Raw genomic sequence first — 18291 nt, forward strand, 5'->3', positions numbered from 1 at the left:
CCCTGCTCACAGAGCTCAGGTCTTCATTTCTATGCATTTGGTCCCCTAAGTCTCAACAGAGCAGTTAGAGATTTGTGTCCACAGACCAACAGCAAACATATACTTTCAGTTTGGAAGGCTTATTTTAGATTGAATGGGAAAGAAAAACAGACAAAGAAATAATATATCATCTCCATGAGCGAGCACAGTGTGTGTGACTCGCAGTGTACCATTACTAAGGTTGTGAGCACTCTGGGGCCAAGATTATCTACTTGTTCTGTGGTGGTACAAATACCTATCAACTGGGGACCTGTTCCAGGACAGGTGCCTCTAGGTATTACAGTAATATAAACAATGATAATATCAGCCTTCTTGGGCTAGGCTCAGGGAATGCCTGAGGCTGGGTAGGAGGGCCCCTTTACATTAAAAGGTGCCATGAGATAGAAAACAGCCCTACAATTATATAGGCATATATATCCCAGGCAAATGGGTACCTGATTTACAGCCTTGACTGTATCAGTGTACTCTCACACAGGGAGGATTGCAAATGATGATTTGTGGGTTTTCCGCCTCCCCCCCCCAAACGCCCGTCACCTGGATGCTAGGAAACTCTATTTCTAAATCCACCTCAGAGCTGCTTCACAGTAGCCAAAGAACCATCTCACTTTTCAACACTTAAATTGGAAGGCTGCAGAGAGAGGGTGCTGCTCCCTTTAGAAAGTTCAAATCAGTCTAACAGGAAAAACAGAGGAATCTAAAATGACAGGAGTATTAGTGAAAGTGGCTGTGACCATGAAAGACATTTTCAAAGTGATGCATAGGGAAGTTGGGGAAGAAATGAAAGCACAAATCCTGTTAGAAATCATTACAACTAATGGGATTTGCAAGCAGAACTCCCTGTGTAAGGTTTTGAACTTTCTCATCTTCAAGTTGGAATAACTGCACATCAGAACAGGTACCATCTGCTTCCATTTTGCCACAAGCAAGGTGCATCCCACAGAGGCATCACAATCTTGTTGCATACAAAGTGCAGTGTTTCCTCTCCTGCCTGATGTACAAAGGTTCTCAGGATCTGCAGCCGTCCCAGAAGTCAGTATCTTCGCAGCTTTGAAACTCGGCACCTAAACGTGGGGCAAGTCACCCAAACCACTTTCACGTTTGATGAGATGACCCTCCTGCCAAGCTTATACCCTCAGAGGAGAGGCTTATTTCATTGCAATATTTTTATGCCAAGCTACAGTGTTTTCTTGCCCCATACCCCCACACCCCACATTTCAATGCAAGTCGGGGGAATTGCTGCCAGTTCACAGAATCACAGGGCTGGAAAGGACCTCAGGAGGTTATCTAGTCCAGCCCCCTGCTTCAAGCAGGATCAACCCCCACTAAGTCATCCCAACCAGGACCTTGTCAAGCCGGGACTTTAAAACCTCAAGGGATGGAGAATCCACCACCTTTCTAGGCAACGCATTCCAATGCTTCACCACCCTTCTGGGGAAGTAGCTTTTCCTAATATCTAACCTACACCTCTCTCTCTTCAACTTCTGACCATTACTCCTTGTTCTGCCATCTGACACCACTAAGAACAGTTTCTCATCCTCCTCTTTAGAGCTTCCCTTCAGGAAGTTGAAGGCTGCTATTAAATCACCCCCAAGCTTTTTCTTCTGTAAACTAAGCAAGCCCAAATCCCTCAGCCTATCCTCATAGGTCTTGTGCTCCAGCCCCTTAACCATTTTTGTTGCCCTCCGCTGAACCTGCTCCAGCAAATCCACATCCTTTTAACACTGGGGAGCCCAAAACTGGACCCAATACTCCAGATATGGCCTCACCAGTGTCAAATAAAGAGGAATAACTACTTCTCCAGATCTGCTCTAAATGCTCCTCCTAATGCACCCCAGTATGCCATTAGCCTTCTTGGCTACAAGGCACACTGTTTACTCATATCCAGCCTTTCAACCACCATAACCCGTAGGCCCCTTTCCGTCATACTGCTGGTGAGCCAGTTGGTCTCTTCAGGTGAGTGAGCACAGATTTCAGCTCCTGTTTAGTTGTGAAAGCCCTACATGCCCATGGGACCTCTATCTTGGGAATGTCCTTTTATTCCCCCTTTTTTGACAACTGTTTTCTTTCTTCATAGGCCATATGACCGTCACAGGAGCAGCTCTGTGTTATTTTGCTCTCTGAAAATATGTCAGCAAATATCTTTGAAGCTGCTATGTGATATACACACAGACTAGTTCAGTGGGATGAAATGCCAGCACTGTTTCTCTCCTCATCTCCCCAGCTATCAAGTAAATGGAAGCATCACACTCCCTGACATTTTATGGTGGGTGCCCTTTGCCTTCAGGGAAACATTGCTCGTTTCTGAGTTTGGAAAATATTTAATAAAATATTTGCAGAAAAGGAAGCTGAGCAACAAACTAATGCATGTGCCTTGCTCTGCACTGTGCATTTTTCTGGGGAGTTTTTGACATTTAGAAACATTTGGCTGCCCATATATTGAGTAATCCAGTCCCTCGGTTGCAGGGTTCAGCACTGTCCAAGAACATGTACTCTGTATTCAAGGCAGAAGAAAGCTACCATTGCTCCATTCAACTTCTCCCTTCAAGAGCATCTTAAAAAATCCCAGTAACCTAGCCTGAGAGTTGTGAAGTGCATGATGGTGATGCATCAAATTGGCACATCTCGCATATATATATCTTGTAACATATGAGACTAATACCCAACTCAAAAGATATTCTGAAAATATTTTAACCAGACTATCCTCCATCTTTCTGTCCCTTTAGCTTAAGATAAATTCCATGTTTGCAGAGTTGGAATTAAGGATATGTATTCACAGGGAGGCCCTCAATTTAATAAAAATACTGCCCCTGAATCATAATCAAGGAGAGGGGAAGTAGCAGTACTTGTCAAAGAAAGTTACATAAAAGTTTACCACCAAAAAATGGTTATAATTGTTCCTGACAAATGGATTTTGCTCATGTGATTAGTATGGCTTACTATTCAATTATCATGCAAAGATCATGGAAGTAGGAAGAAGGGATCTTCCCAGAGGGACCTGGTTAGAAACCACTTGGTACTAATTTGTATATTACAAAAGGCAAATAGGTCTTCTAAAGTATTTTATCAACATGGCCTCTCCACCATTCATTGAGGTGCGACAGGTTTACCACCTACCAGGATTGCCAAGGCTGAACTGGAGCCCCCATAATGGTGCTGATGTTGAAGCTCCCCTCCCAGAAGCAGTGATATTACCTGGAGCTCCCCAAGAAAGGTGCGTTACTGAAAAAAATATTCAGACGGTGAGTTTGATTAACTAGGGAAGAAGGAAAACTGACAGCAGCAGGCTCCCTCCCCAGAAAAATCAAACCAGGCAGTTAGCAAAAGCCTTCACTGGTCTGCTGGTTAGCCTGATTGTACACAGGAATCCACCACAGAACAAAACTACAACCAAAACTCAAGTGAGGATTTTCATGTTGTACAAGCCTCAGGTACATTAGGTGAGAGCACAGTTAAGAACGAAGAATGATAGTCACCCAACAAATCAGTGGAAGACTAGAACTCCAGATTCAACTCCCAACCCATTTGTTTAACCATCAGAAAAAAAATCTCTGCTTCTTTTAATGTATAGCTAGGTATGAATGAATAACGATAGTAGTATGCACAGCGATTTCAAAAACACAAGCTAACACACGTTCCTGGTTCCACTCCATTTCAAGCACTCCAATTTCTTCCAGAGTCTGAATATTTTTCTCTACAGTAGGCCTAGCAAATATGCTGGGAAAGGAAGGTAGGAATTGCCATGAGGGATCAGACCAGAGGTTTGGCTTGACCAGTGTCTTGCCTCTGAGAGGGGCCAGTGCTAAATGTGTCAAAGGCAAGTGCCATGAACTGCTTAATGGACAATTGTGGAATAGACCACACATCTGGGGAAGCTTCTTCTAAACCCCATGAGTTACTGGTTGCTTATATATTAAATCACCAGGAAGGTTTAATGTGCAGTAGGTGTTGTTATGCCCACCAATGTCCAAACTTTTTAAAAATCACCACAATGCTTTTGCATCCTGAGATCAGGAATACTGCATTCCACATTTTAGCCATGCATTATGTAAAAAATATCTTTTTTTCAGAGGTTGTCAGCATGACCCTTAGCAGGACTTTTTCCCGCCCCCTGCAACATAGGTATCCTTGCTATCTTCCTGTTGAACATGTGGGCCCTAAAACATCCTCAACCTAAAAGTTGGATTCTGATTTTACTTGATCTTGACAGCAGAATGTCATCATCTTTGACCACACTTAAATTTGTCAGAAAGCTGTCCCTGGAAGTGAAGTGCAGCATGAAGGAGGCTTTTTCCTCTGTGCTAATCTTGAACCAATGTTAAAACTGAACCAAGGTTAACTAGAAAACATGATCAAGTTTCTGGGTAGGTGAGCAACTGGTTACAGATGAAAAAATTCTTGAGCATTCAGCCCACTTGCAAATTATTATAATCAACTTTTTCACATAAGCTGCATGCTAACTGGGAACAGGAAAAGCTCCCCCTTTCCAGACTTGAAAGCAAGCACTGTTTCTGTTCTGGAATGTGCCATGCTTCTAGTTAGAAAACCAAGTCTGCAACATCTGTCTGCCATCATAGAGAGGGCTCTAGCTCTCTAAAGAGAGAACATTAAAAAGCAAAGGCAACCCAAAACTGTGGTTCTGGTAAACATAAGCAGTGGGTTTAAGCATAAAGCTACAGGCTGCGAGCAGCACATTCTACTTCCACCCACCCTTCTACATGCACACACCATCCTGTGTTCTATGGGCTCCTTTGTTCTGCCCGTTAGCATTGGGACTGGTGAATTGCCACGAATCCAAAGCTCAGTCCCCGACTGTGGGAGCAGAGGAGGAGGCAAAGCAATTCATTTCTTCCTCTTGCTCCCACTGACTCTATGTTGCAGCTTGAGGCTTGTCAGCCAACTGTTGGCTGCAACAGGTGATAATCTGGGAACAAAGGAAAGAGTGAATTCTTATGTGTGACTTTGGGTAGAAGTACTGGACCAGAGGCCCAACTGTAACCTAAAATTACCATGCAGTTCCATGTTTCATTTGTCACAGTGACAGGCAAGTGCAACTTGTGTGGCAGAATTGAGCTTCTTGAGTTTAAAATTCCAGTTGTGCACAGCGAGCAAAATCTTTGCCAGCTATCTGCTCTGCTGACAGTCTATGCTGTCCATTGAACACCTACAGCCCAACCCTGCCGGCCTCCTCCTCATGCACTGCAAGCTGCAGTCCCTAATCCTGCCTAAAACTGGGCAAGAGCATCATGCAGGTTTTTAATGTCTCTCATCAGGTTTGCAATAATCCCTTATAAACCATCGCTGTGCATCCCAACTTGACTGTACCAACTCCTATAGTGCTATCACAGTCTACAGCCATGTTCCCACTATTGGTGAGTGCAAGGGTTAGTCTCCTCTTTCTGTGTGGAGCTAGCAGGGTCCTACTCTCTGGGCTGTTTGCACTGAGGGTAGCAATGGCTACATCTCTCTGTGTCCCTTCCCTGGCTTTATGCACCTGAGCACTACTCAGGAAGAGACACAATCTCCACGTCTGACAAACACTGCCATTTTGGCCCTTGTTATTACAGTTCTAAAAGCCCTGAGTTATACGGGACTTGGACACAGATACACAGGAAGTCACTGTCATGGAGGGGACTACAGCTTGGGTGTCCTGGCACTCAGCCCTGTGCCTTAACCAAAAGGCAAGCCTGCATCCCCTCCTCTTATAGGGTTATTCTCTTTCAAAACACACATTTAACTGAGGATGGGCAAGCTGACCCAAACCTTTGTCCCTCAAGCCAATCCAAACCAAGAACCTGAAAACGATCACTTCATCTTCTCCCACCCACCTCCATTTCCCCTATTTCGTGCACCCCCTGGAAATGAGAAGCCCGTGAGAAAGTCCATTTCTGTGAGATCTCCAGGCTGGTTCTGCAACCTAAAGGGTTTTGGGAAATTTGGATAAAGTTGCAAAAACCTCTATCTTTTGGTGCTGGTTCAAACTAGCCCTGTTTGTGGTGGTCGTACTGCAGCTGGGAGGGAGCCTCACAGCCCAGGCAGATAGACTTACTGTAGGGGGGGCTTGTGTTAGCAGCCTAAAAATAGCAGTGGAGATGTTACAACTCAGTCCACCAGATCCTCTAAGCCCATAATCCCAAGTTTCTACCAGGGCTGGGTTGCTTACTCCCACGGCAGTGCAGACATACTCTGAGTTCCCTTAAGAAACACCGTACTGCCATATGTTACACATACAAAAATGCATAGAAAGAAAACCATACATACAATGCTAACCTGAGCATGCATGCAGAGAGATTCCTTAGAGGGTGATGCTGCACAGGCATGCTACATGATTGCCACATATGCAGGGACCAGCTCTAAAACCCAGAAGATGGGTGATTGCCCTTCCAAATGGAAACTGCTAGCAGCCCCTGAATTACAACATAGAGTACAGAGCACCCATTAGAGACAAACCTTTTTACAATACTGAAATATGTAAAAGCCATTTCATTAGTTTTATCTGTAAAACATAAACAAAGACAGCACTAATTTAGACAAATGGTTCTGGCAACACATCGGAAATCATTTCCAGTTAGCTTATAGCACCAGCCAGAGCACAATTAATATTTCAAAAGGGAGTTTCCAACACAAAATAACACTATATGGAGCTAGACTGTCTGAGACTAACAGGAGACTCTCTAATTTAAGGAAGGAGGAAGGGCTGATACCAGCAGTGCTTGTGCTGGAGATTAAACTCCTTTTTTTAAGCACTTGATTGATGTTGCATTTGTGCAATGTGCTGTTGCTGCAAATATGGCCTTTGTGTAACACAATTCCCATTAGATGTCGATGCCCACGTTTTCCTAACAAAACGTTAATTTTTCAGCTGTCAGTAATTTGCTGAAGTCTGAGAGGGAGAGTTCCAGAAGTTGACTTGGCCTGAAGGTGTGAGCAACTATTTTATACAGGCAGATGAAGTGGACCATATGTACTCTGTACTGGAGTATGACACTAGACTATATGGACTAATTCATATACCCCCTCCACCCTGGCCTGGTACGACTTCACCCAGGCTTTGGCAGTACTGCACTGGGTTGTGGTCTCACCAATAAGCAGAATCCAAGTGGACCTTGCTTGGACAAGAGGCTGTGAATCAGCATCTTTTTAAATGAACAACAACAAGAAGAATCTGATCACGAGACACATAGCACTTTTTGCACAAGGCACGGTATGAATAGTGGTCTCTTAGCAAAGTACCAGCTCAGGTAAATATATTCCTCCAAACTAAATTCCTCTGACAATTTCAAAATCGATGCCATATTATTCTTCAATTCCTGTCCTCAACTGCAGCGCAGAGTTGCTGTACACTTGAACTGCTAGCCCTTCAGCTACTTCCAGAGGTGGTGTTGCTCATCAGTGGGGATCGAAACAACCCCTGTATACAGACAAGCCCTATGCTCAGGCAACATAATTAACAAATGTTTGCTTTGTGCATGGAGAGAGAGAAAGAGAGTGAAATTAAGAGGTCTGATTAAATTGAGAGCCCTTCTAACTGCTAATAGTAAAGAAGACAAAAGCAAGGTGCCAGCTTGTTAAACATAGTCACTGATCATTCTGAGCTAGGCTTGAAAACGTAGTGATGGATTAGTAACCCCTGTTCTCTTCACTACACGTGGGGCAGAGAAGAAGTCTCACTATTTCAACCTCATTGTGCCGTTTCATCATGCAACACATTTCTCAATGGACAGCAGGCACAGCTAGAAAGTCAGTGATAATTTTTACAGGCATAACTGGAGGGATTCCAGCTGTACAGTTCCAAATATATTAAATTCACACACAGTATATGTTAAACCTCAGAAAATCGGAAAGCAGCACCCCTGAGTTATAGCCACAGATTTCAGGTCATTACTTTCTCTCTCAGCCAGAGATAGAAAATGTATAATATATAGCATAATGTACAATAATTAACTATGTTAAAATCTCTGGATAGTGTCTTTTAGCTAATATGTAGGGGCCCAACAACCTCACAGTCCATTTTGGTCAATTATACCATCATAGGATTTTTAAAATTGTAATTTGCATGATTTGAGCTATTTGAATCTGAAATTTCACAGTGTTGCACTTGTTGAGTCTTGACCCAAAAAGTTGTTGTTGGTGGTGATGGGGAATCGCAAGATGACTGGGCAGTGGGGTTGTGGTCCTGCTACCCTTCCTGCTGCACTGCTGCTGGCGGTGGTGCTGCCTTCAGACCTGGTCAGCTGGAGAGCAGTGACTGCAAGCAGGGAACCCAGCTCGGAAGGCAGAGTCGCTGCCAGCAGCAGCGTAGATGTAAGGATAATATGGTATGGTATTGCCACCCTTGTTTCTGTGATGCTGGCTGCAGAGGTGGGCCCTCAGTCAACATCTGTCACTAACCAGTGGCCCATCTCTGCAGCTAGCAGTGCAGAAGTAAGCATGGCATGCTATGGTATTGGCATCCTCACTTCTGTGCTGCTGTGGGCAAGGCGCTGCCTTCAGACCTGGGCACTTGGTCAACAACCACCACCCTCCAGGAAACCATTTAGGACATCAGTGGAGAAGTGAGGGCGGCACTTTTGTTACCCCACCTAAAATAACATTGGCTCCCCTGCAGCAGCTTCCTTTTGGGTCAGGACTCCCCACTTGGAGAAATGCTGGTCTCCCCCCATGAAATCTGCTTTGTGTAGGATAAAAGTACACAACATACAAGATTTCACAGTGGGAGATGAGATTTTGTGGTCTGTGGCACATAATTCATGGCTGTGAATTTGGCAGGGCCCTACTAATACACTGTAAGAATGTCCATAAACAGGAAATGCCACTAAATGTCAAAAGCTGGTTTTATACTTTGACGTTTTACCACACATTCCCATGGGCACTTTTTGGCAGATAACAATTTGGACTTATGAAGAATTTAGGCAGGAGACCTTTCAAGCTCTGCTGTGCAGTTTTTGGCACTTATTAGGATTATATGAACATACCAGCATCTCAAATGAATTACTAGTCACAAGGCTTTTTTCTTTTGGCTGACTAGCATCAAAGCTCTACTCCTGAGGTTCAAGGCATGAGGTTGCCAAGCTCCTGTTCTAATGAAATCTAGGTGCTTCAGACAACAGCCACAATTATTAGATAAATCACAGTTACAATGATTGCTAGCCCAAATGAGATATTTGCTTGCTTAGACCAGGTCTACACTAGTGGTCTAAACTGCTGTAAGATACATCGCCCCACAACTATGTGAATTGCGTAGCTGGAATTGATGTATAATACATCGATTTTCTATGCTGTCCCCACAGCAGGAGCATTTCTCCCATAGACTTCCCTTACTTCGCTCAAGAAAAGTACTGGGGTTAATGGGAGAGCCCTTGGTGTTCGATTTAGCATGTCCTTACTAGACTCGCTAAATTGAACCCTGGAAGATTGCTCTTGGGAGTGTCGACAAGCCCTCAGATGAATAAACAATAATGGCACTTGTTTCTCCTGAAGACCAACTAATGACACTGTCATGGATTATTCTTCTGGTACTCAATGTTGCAGGGGTGCAGATATTATCATGTTGAGTTTGCAAATGACCAAAGACCAAACTGAACATGCAAAGCACTTGTATTGCAGGCTGCTCACAGGAATGTAAAATTACCTCTGAACCACCGCTCTAGAGCCAAAAAGCTGTCTGTAGCCCATTTTTTTAAATGTATATTTAATTTACTTTATTTGTATGTGCCAAATGAACGACCATTCTCATGCTTTTTGTGAGGAATGTCTTAAAAACACAACTAAAACTAAACAGCTTTTATGCAGTCCATCTCTTTCTTCACCTCCAGAAGGCCCTGCTTGATCAACGTTCTCCATTCTCCAAGAGCACAGAAAGCTGGAAGCTCCGGCAACTTAAGAGGCCTTCCAGCCTAGCTAATAGATGGGCTGAGATCTGGGATATGGAGAGAAGATTTTTGTTGCCCTTGCCAAATATATATTTCTTCCATTATGTCCTGTTCAAACTCAGTTGTTGGAAAGCACATTTAAGACTAATGAGGCAACAATGAGTTATCCATTATGAATGGCACATTAAGTGAAACGTGTACCAGTCCTGCAGCTAAACATAACACAGGTGATTTATTTTTCTTTAGTTGTTTAATGTAATTGTTCTATCAGTCAAAAAAATCTGTCTTCTCCATACTTCCCTGCACCTGTTTGAATAAGCTGTTCTAGTCAGCATCCAGGTTTCGTTATCCAGTCACATATGAAGAGCAGAGAATTAAGGTGTGTGGGAGATGGAAACCACCTTGTTTCCAGTGGTGGTTTTGACACACCAAAAAGTAAGAAAACTAAATTGGTATAAGATACATTCACCTTCCTCCTAACCCATTACACCACATCCAGTTGTAGTAGCCTGACTTAGCGGTGACCATGGATAATTGTAGCAAGAAGTATAGCTTGACCTAGTCATGGCTGGAATGATTTAGATGGGGTTGATCCTGCTTTGGGCATGGGGCTGGACTCGATGACCTCCTGAGGTCCCTTCCAGCCCTAGAATTCTATGATTCTAAGTGCTGCAATATTGTGGCTACAAACAATTGGAAAACCATGATATTAGCTATGACTTCTGCTGGAGATGCCTAAGTAGCCTGAGCTTGTAGACAGGCACTGATATAGTGGTACAGGAGAAATAGCCAAAGCAGGCCCAACACCAGACACTTAATCTGACACTTTCCGTTGTTAACCCACATCACCACTGAGCTGAGTTACAGCAAGCTGCGAAATGCATCCTTGTGAATCACATAGGGGTTTCAACAGATCAGACACAACATGTATGGGAAGAATCAAGAGAACGTCAATAGGGATTTAGCTAAGTAATCTGGCTGACCTACATACATCTGGATTTTCTTGACAGATTGCTGAGATGGCCCAAAATTCTTGACAAATTGGGGAGGAGTTTTGTAGGGCAAATGAAAGATGCTATACAAAATAATGGCCCAAGCTGGTAACTATTATGAATGATCCTTATTCAGTCCACTACTGGTACTAGTCACATGAACAAAGGTGGCATGGTCAAACCTAACATTATTTGTTTACACTGAATTTTTAAATATGGTGGTCTGGAGGTATTAATGATGAGAGATTTGTAAGAGCCAGGGATTGAGCTTTTCCGCCAGAAGGCCCCCAGTTCCCAATGGCCTTTCAGGAAGCGTTGAGCCTCCCCACAAATTTAACTGCCTTCTATCTTAACGTAAATCCTACTGGCTGTTTTAGTTGGCCTGCCCATGATAATGAACAAGATGCGGGGAACAAAAGATGCAGAAGAAAAAGCACCCACACCCATCTGCAAGAGAGACCGAGAAGAGGAATTGAACAAGCTTCACATTGCTCCTTTTTTCGCTTGTGAGACATCAGAGAGAGAAGACTACAATAGAAAGTTGCATTATCTTTGCCATATGATCAGATCTCCCTAACTTAGTTGCACAGGAATGATATTTAACCAAGGAAGGAAGTTTGAAACAGCCACCAAAATTTCCTTAGTCAAAATATTATTAGAAAATATAATATCCCGTTTGTGGGGCAGAGCAGTTCCTGCAGAGTGCACTTGGGGATCTGAGTCAAGAGTCTCCAATGTGCTGAAAATGAACCTGGACAGACGAAGTACATGAGACTGATAACCCACTTTTCTCTGTAAGCTTTATGCTTGGGTGGCCACGCAGGAGAGAGTCAAATGCTAGTCAGCTGATTAGCAGAAAACCCACAGCTGGCACCATGAGTTTCTACTGGTCATGGCACAACCACACGACTTGGTGGATGCAACAAAATTTATTCTGCCCACAGATGGAAAAAATTAAAGGACACTCTGCTTAACTCAGTCATATTAGTGAAGGGATCATAGGCTGATGTGCCAGTGTTCACAAGTGACCTGTCTAGGAAACAATTTAGTTAATTTCTTTTTAAACTGATCCCAGCTCATCTCCTGGGTGCTGGCTGTGAACACCACCTCTTAGCCGACCCACCAGAAATGCTATTTTGCTTTTCTACATCTCAGCTGTAGTTTCCCTGATTCTTCTACACTCTTCCAATTTATTCAGCATGCACCTTCTCACAGGCATCCTAGGTCAGGCTGAAAAGGAAGACAAGAGGGTTGTTTCCAAAATTTGTTATTGATTGCTCAACAGAACTGTTCAGCCTTTGCCCATGGCTAACTGCTGGACCTGCTATCTTTTTAAGTACTATCAAAACAAAAAGCAGTCAAGTAGCACTTTAAAGACTAGCAAAATAGTTTATTAGGTGAGCTTTCGTGGGACAGACCCACTTCTTCAGACCATATCCAGACCAGAACAGACTCAATATTTAAGACACAGAGAACCAAAAACAGTAAGCAAGGAGGACAAATCAGAAAAAGATAATCAATGTGAGCAAATCAGAGAGTGGAGGGGTGGGGGGTAAGATCAAGAATTAGATTGAGTTAAGAATGCAGACGAGCCCCTATAGTGACTCAGAAAGTTCACATCACAATTTAAACCATGTGTTAATGTTCCGAATTTGAATATAAATGTCAGTTCGTCCACTTCCCTTTCTACGAAGGAGCGATAATTTCTTTTCAGTAACACACATACCTCGAGGTCATTGACAGAATGCCCCATTCCATACAACATTTTAATGGAATGGGGCATTCTGTCAATGACCTCAAGGTATGTGTGTTACTGAAAAGGAATTATCGCTCCTTCGTAGAAAGGGAAGTGGACGAACTGACATTTATATTCAAATTCGGAACATTAACACATGGTTTAAATTGTGATGTGAACTTTCTGAGTCACTATAGGGGCTCGTCTGCATACTTAACTCAATCTAATTCTTGATCTTCCCCCCCCACCCCTCCACTCCCTGATTTGCTCACATTGATTATCTTTTTCTGATTTGTCCTCCTTGCTTACTGTTTTTGGTTCTCTGTGTCTTAAATATTGAGTCTGTTCTGGTTTGGATATGGTCTGAAGAAGTGGGTCTGTCCCACGAAAGCTCACCTAATAAACTATTTTGCTAGTCTTTAAAGTGCTACTTGACTGCTTTTTGTTTTGATAGTGTATAGACTAGCACAGCTTCCTCTTTGTTACTTTTTAAGTACTGGCAGCCTTTGTATGCATACCTGGGAATCTGGAGTCCATTGCCACAACTTCTATTTATTACTAGACCAATATGCTGACCTTGGGTTATCAGAGAAGTTAAGGCCAAATTCACATTCTGCTCTTCACAGCCAGTTCTTTCTAAGAGCTTTGAATTGTCTCTCTCAAGTCCATCCTTGGTACAAGAAAAGGAAGCAGATGCTTCAGAACCTAATCATTTGGGGAGTCCTTAAATAGGGAAATGTGCTATGTTCTGCAACTCATTGTAATTGAAAGAGTGAGAGCCAGCCAACATACATGCCTAAAGTGTGTGTATGTGTGGGGGAGGGTGCAAGGGAGAATTCTCATTCCAGCCTTACTCTCCAGTGATTGGATCGAAAGGGAACAAGGAAATCACATGACCGCATAAAAATGGGGTCACTGGAATGGATGGTCGCATGGTGTCCGCCTTCCAGAAACCTTAGGTCAAACCCTCGCTTGCTCTTTTAGGCTGTGTCTACACATGCCCCAAACTTCGAAATGGCCATGCAAATGGCCATTTCGAAGTTTACTAATGAAGCGCTGAAATGCATATTCAGCGCTTCATTAGCATGCGGGCGGCAGCGGCGCTTTGAAATTGATGAGCCTTGCCGCCGCGCGGCGCGTCCCGACGGGGCTCCTTTTCGAAAGGGCCCCACCTTCTTCGAAGTCCCCTTATTTCATGGGAATAAGGGGACTTCGAAGAAGGTGGGGCCCTTTCAAAAAGGAGCCCCGTCGGGACGCGCCGCGCGGCGGCAAGGCTCGTCAATTTCGAAGCACCGCTGCCGCCCGCATGCTAATGAAGCGCTGAATATGCATTTCAGCGCTTCATTAGTAAACTTCGAAATGGCCATTTGCATGGCCATTTCGAAGTTTGGGGCACGTGTAGACGTAGCCTTAATGTGCTACAGCTGGTTATGTGGTGGTCCAATCAGTCTGCATAGACTGATGTGGATTCAGAATGCAGCTTATGCTATTAAAAAAAAGGAATCCTGCAGACAAACCACAAGCTATGCTATGTGCACTGTGAGTATTCACCTGTGCAGTGTTGCCACCTCCTGTGATTCTGTCAGCAGTAATGAGATCTTTGACCCCAGCTGCAGGCAGGCTCACCAGGACTCAAGATGCAGCAGCCACCTTTCTGTGCTTTGCAGATGGCCAGTTCCCATGAGTTTCAGTGAGAATGAGGAATTAGAGCATTTGGTGCTTCAAACTTGCAATACTTGGTTAGAGTGTGGTTGGTAGCCTCCAAAAGCTGGACACAAGTAAAATGAGTATTTTCTGTTTAGCATTAGTAGCAGTTTATCTAAAAAGAGAAATCAGAAGGCAACATGACAGTAATTGTTGTATTTTCAAAATAAATAAATTCACATAACGTGCTTTTGTACAATATTGTTTTCTAACATGGGTGAGCGTTTGGATCCAGTTTAGAGGAGATTAATTGGAACAATGTCCACTGAAATCACGAGAAGGATTTCCAGTGATTGTAATTGGCTTTGGATGAGATCCCCCATGGGTGTGTCTACACTAGGAACTAACTTCGAAGTTAGGCACTACTTCAAAGTAGCCAGCAGAGAGTCTACACGTATTTCCCCTTACTTTGAAATTAACTTCGAAGTAGGGAGCCCAACTTCAAAGTCCTTACTCAACTCCTGCGAATGGAGTAGTACCCTAATTCGAAGTTAAACGTCAAAGTAGAGTGTGTGTAGACACAACTTCGAAGTTGCTTACTTTGAAGTAAGCAACTTTGAAGTTATTTGTGTAGTGTAGACACAGCCCATATGTATTCCAGTGTTTTAAAAGTGAAGAAACACTCCAGCTTTGCTTCTTAGCAAGCTTCAGTGTGCATGCTACCTATGTGCAGTTCTTGTATTAAAATGTCAAGGAGATTTTCATTCTTAAGTTCATTGCTATTTGTGCATTTCCAGCTCTTCAAATAAAAATGAAAGTGTGAAAACAAATGAGTTCCTGGGTGACTAAAAGACACCTCTGGACTGTATTCCTAGGGCTAGTACAATCAGAAGTCTCCAATAGCAGGTTCTCTTTATTGTTCATTATTCGACAATACAAATATCAGCTTAACCAGTACATGTCACAAAAGGAGGGGAGGAAACCCAAATTAAAAAACTGTTGCAGATTTATTTTACTGCAAAAGCATTTTCGATAGCAAGTGAATGAGGATTAGGGCCCCAGCTCTGAGGAGAGCGTTTGTCAGAAACAGCACAGGGAACTGACTGTAGTCAGTTTTGACTCAAAAGTTCTCTTCCTACACAACTGATTTATTTGCTGGCATGTCATTTAACCTCCACCCACTTCAAAATTTTCCATAGACATGTGCCATGAAAGACAATGTAATAAGAGTTTTGCAAAGCTCTATTCACTAATGTTGGTGAAGGGCAGAGAACTCTTTGGCTGAATGCACACTAACTGCAAAGAATGATGATGGAGTCAAGCTGTCAGTTTCTTGTCTGGGTGACCCCCATAACTGCTCTTCCTAATTGATGTGAATATTTCCTATTGGAGTAAAGGACAGACCTCAAGTTGCAGAATTTGTCTGTTTCCTGAGGAAAGAGTTGGACAGTGTTTAACAATGTCAGTACTAAATAAAGGCTGCAGTTTGAGTCTGCTGACAAATGCTCCTCAACAATAGTGGCTAGCAGGTTGCTTTGGCTTCCTCTTTTATTGTTAACAACATCTTTCTTCGTAACAAAGGAGGAAACTAACAGCTAAGCTGTTCTGAAGAGCGAACGTGACTTGGTAAATTTTATGACAATAGCCATCGCCATCTCATTCTTTGGCCTGGCGGAGATTAGAAACTCATTTCCCACTGGGGTAATCCTAGATTTTCACAACAATCTTTTTTAAAGGAGGCCCTAGCAATTTGCTTTGCATGGTTCCTTATCCATGACTGTGACCCAATGGTGGATTATTAAACCAGAATATACTGTTTATTAATCAAATGCTTACTGCAAATGCCAGTTTGACTGTTAAAAAAAAAAAAAAGGATCTCTGTTCTGCAAGACAAATCCCTCTCAAATGAGTTATATGTCTGCATGGATTCAGATCTCTTCTTTGTGGACTACTCTCTGGGGAGAAACTACATTCTGTTGATGGAATAGCTTCTAATCTAGCATATTTGCTGAAAGGGAAAAGGGGGTGAACCACGTTCTGCTCTCAGTCCCCACTAGTGTAAATCTGGAGTTATGCCACCGAAGTTATTGGACTTGCTTGGCTGCAAATGACAGCTGGACATGATCCAGTAGTGCAGCTTTGCAACTCTAAAATTCTTTCTGAGATTCTCCTTATCTACACTAGGAAGCTCAGCTTAGTGGTGAGAGGCCAGGACTGAGGTAGGAGATTCAAATTCTCATTTCTAGCTCTGCTGCAGGCTTGTGTGACAAATCACTCACACCTCTGTGGTGAATTCCTATATTTGGATGCCCAAACCGAGGGCTTGATTTTCATCACCCATTTTTACCTTGAATAGTACTGTACAAGTCATTCTAGGGTTATCAGTAGAAGTACGTGCATAGAGTCAAACCCCGATACCCTCACATACATTGACTTCAGTGAGACTGCTGGTGGCTTTAGGTGCTATTAAACACAATTAAGAATATGACATTCCACAGCATACTACTACTCAAGACAAGCCCAAGCAATTCTCTGTGTACTTATGGTATGCTTTGCATATACAACATGGAAGAATTTCCAAAGACAATCCACTTTTTTTTTTAAACCATGAACAGTCATGGTAATCACGCCTCTAAATTCATCATGCAAATCAAAAGCTAAGTTTCTAAAAAAATCTCTCCCATAAACTTAAAAAAAATATCTTTCAGATTGTAGAACTTAACTAAAATAACTCTCCATGTCCTATATGGTTTTCAATAGCCACTGATTGCCAGAAGTTGATATTGGGAATCTCTTTTTACCACACCGTATATTTACAGGATGCATCCAAGCAGTACCTCATGGCTGAAAATACATATCTACAGTTACTCTTGAGCTGAGACTAGATTTGGACATAATTCAAAATATAGCATAAAACATGACTCAGTCTCCCAATCAGAAAGGATAAGACTGAACTTCAGAATGAACGAAGGGATGACACACCCATATAGCCAGTTTCAAAGCAAAACAGGCAGTTTTTCAACTGCTTGCTGAAGCAGACCTAGAGAGAACAAAAAGGTCTCTGGCCCCCTCACACAAGAGCTCTCGGAATGTACTTTCATTGCAGGTAGTCATAGAGCTGAATGGGTCAAACTACATTCTAGAAGAGGCACAATGAGCAAAAAGAATTTGGACGCAAGTATCTTCAACCTGCATTAGGGTGGACGGTTCCAAGGAGATATAAGAGCGAGGTTGTGGGTGCATTACTGAAATACCTAACACTTCACGATCCTATGGTTACAGTTGCCAAACTCCAGGAATTAAAGATTAATCTTTAATTAATGATGTCTTGTTATGAAATCTCCAGGAATACATCCAGCCAAAAGTAGCAACCAAACCCAGAGTATGTCTGTAAAAGTAATGCTACTGAGGCACATAAACTTGTATCAACATAACTGTTTTGCTCAGGGATATGAAAACTCTTCCCGCCCCGCTTCCCCACCTAGTGTCATAGTTATAGCAATCTACTTCCTGGTAGAGGCAGCACTATGTTGATGGGAGAGATTCCCTTGTCAACATCTTTACTGACTTTCCTGGAGGTGGATTAACTATGGCAATGGAAGACAATCTCATGTTGGCATAGTAGCGTTTTTACTTAATTGCTACAGTGGCACAGCTGCAGTGTTTTAAATGCCTTGACAGGAGGGGAAAACCTTATGGCAGTGAACTAAGAACCTTGAAATATCTGCCTTAGGAGCAGGTTTCTGTTGAAATAACTTCTGTTAGCTTAATAGTTAGTGACACTTCTCATGGGCATTGAAAATGCATATCCCAAATGAAACAAACACTGGCCAGAGCAGCAAGCTCAGAAAATTCACCCCAAACAACTGTTACCAAGTTTAGGGGCGTCTTCCCTCGTGGCTAGTCAGGACTCCTGCGTTCTCTTCCTGGTTCTGCCAGTGGATTGCCATGCAACAATGACAAGTGCCAGGATCTCTTTGAGACAAGCTCCAGTAACAAGCAACATGATTTT

The 18291-nt window shown here is 42.9% G+C and overlaps 1 protein-coding gene across 1 annotated transcript in view; it reads right to left on the bottom strand.

Annotated features, from left to right (window-relative positions):
• ABTB2 (ankyrin repeat and BTB domain containing 2) overlaps window positions 1–18291 on the bottom strand; it is a 199593-nt gene that overhangs the window by 28620 nt on the left and 152682 nt on the right. The gene's annotated exons all lie outside the window — the stretch shown is intronic.

Source organism: Carettochelys insculpta, chromosome 6 (genome assembly GCF_033958435.1).
Source record: "Carettochelys insculpta isolate YL-2023 chromosome 6, ASM3395843v1, whole genome shotgun sequence".
NCBI lineage: Eukaryota > Metazoa > Chordata > Testudines > Carettochelyidae > Carettochelys > Carettochelys insculpta.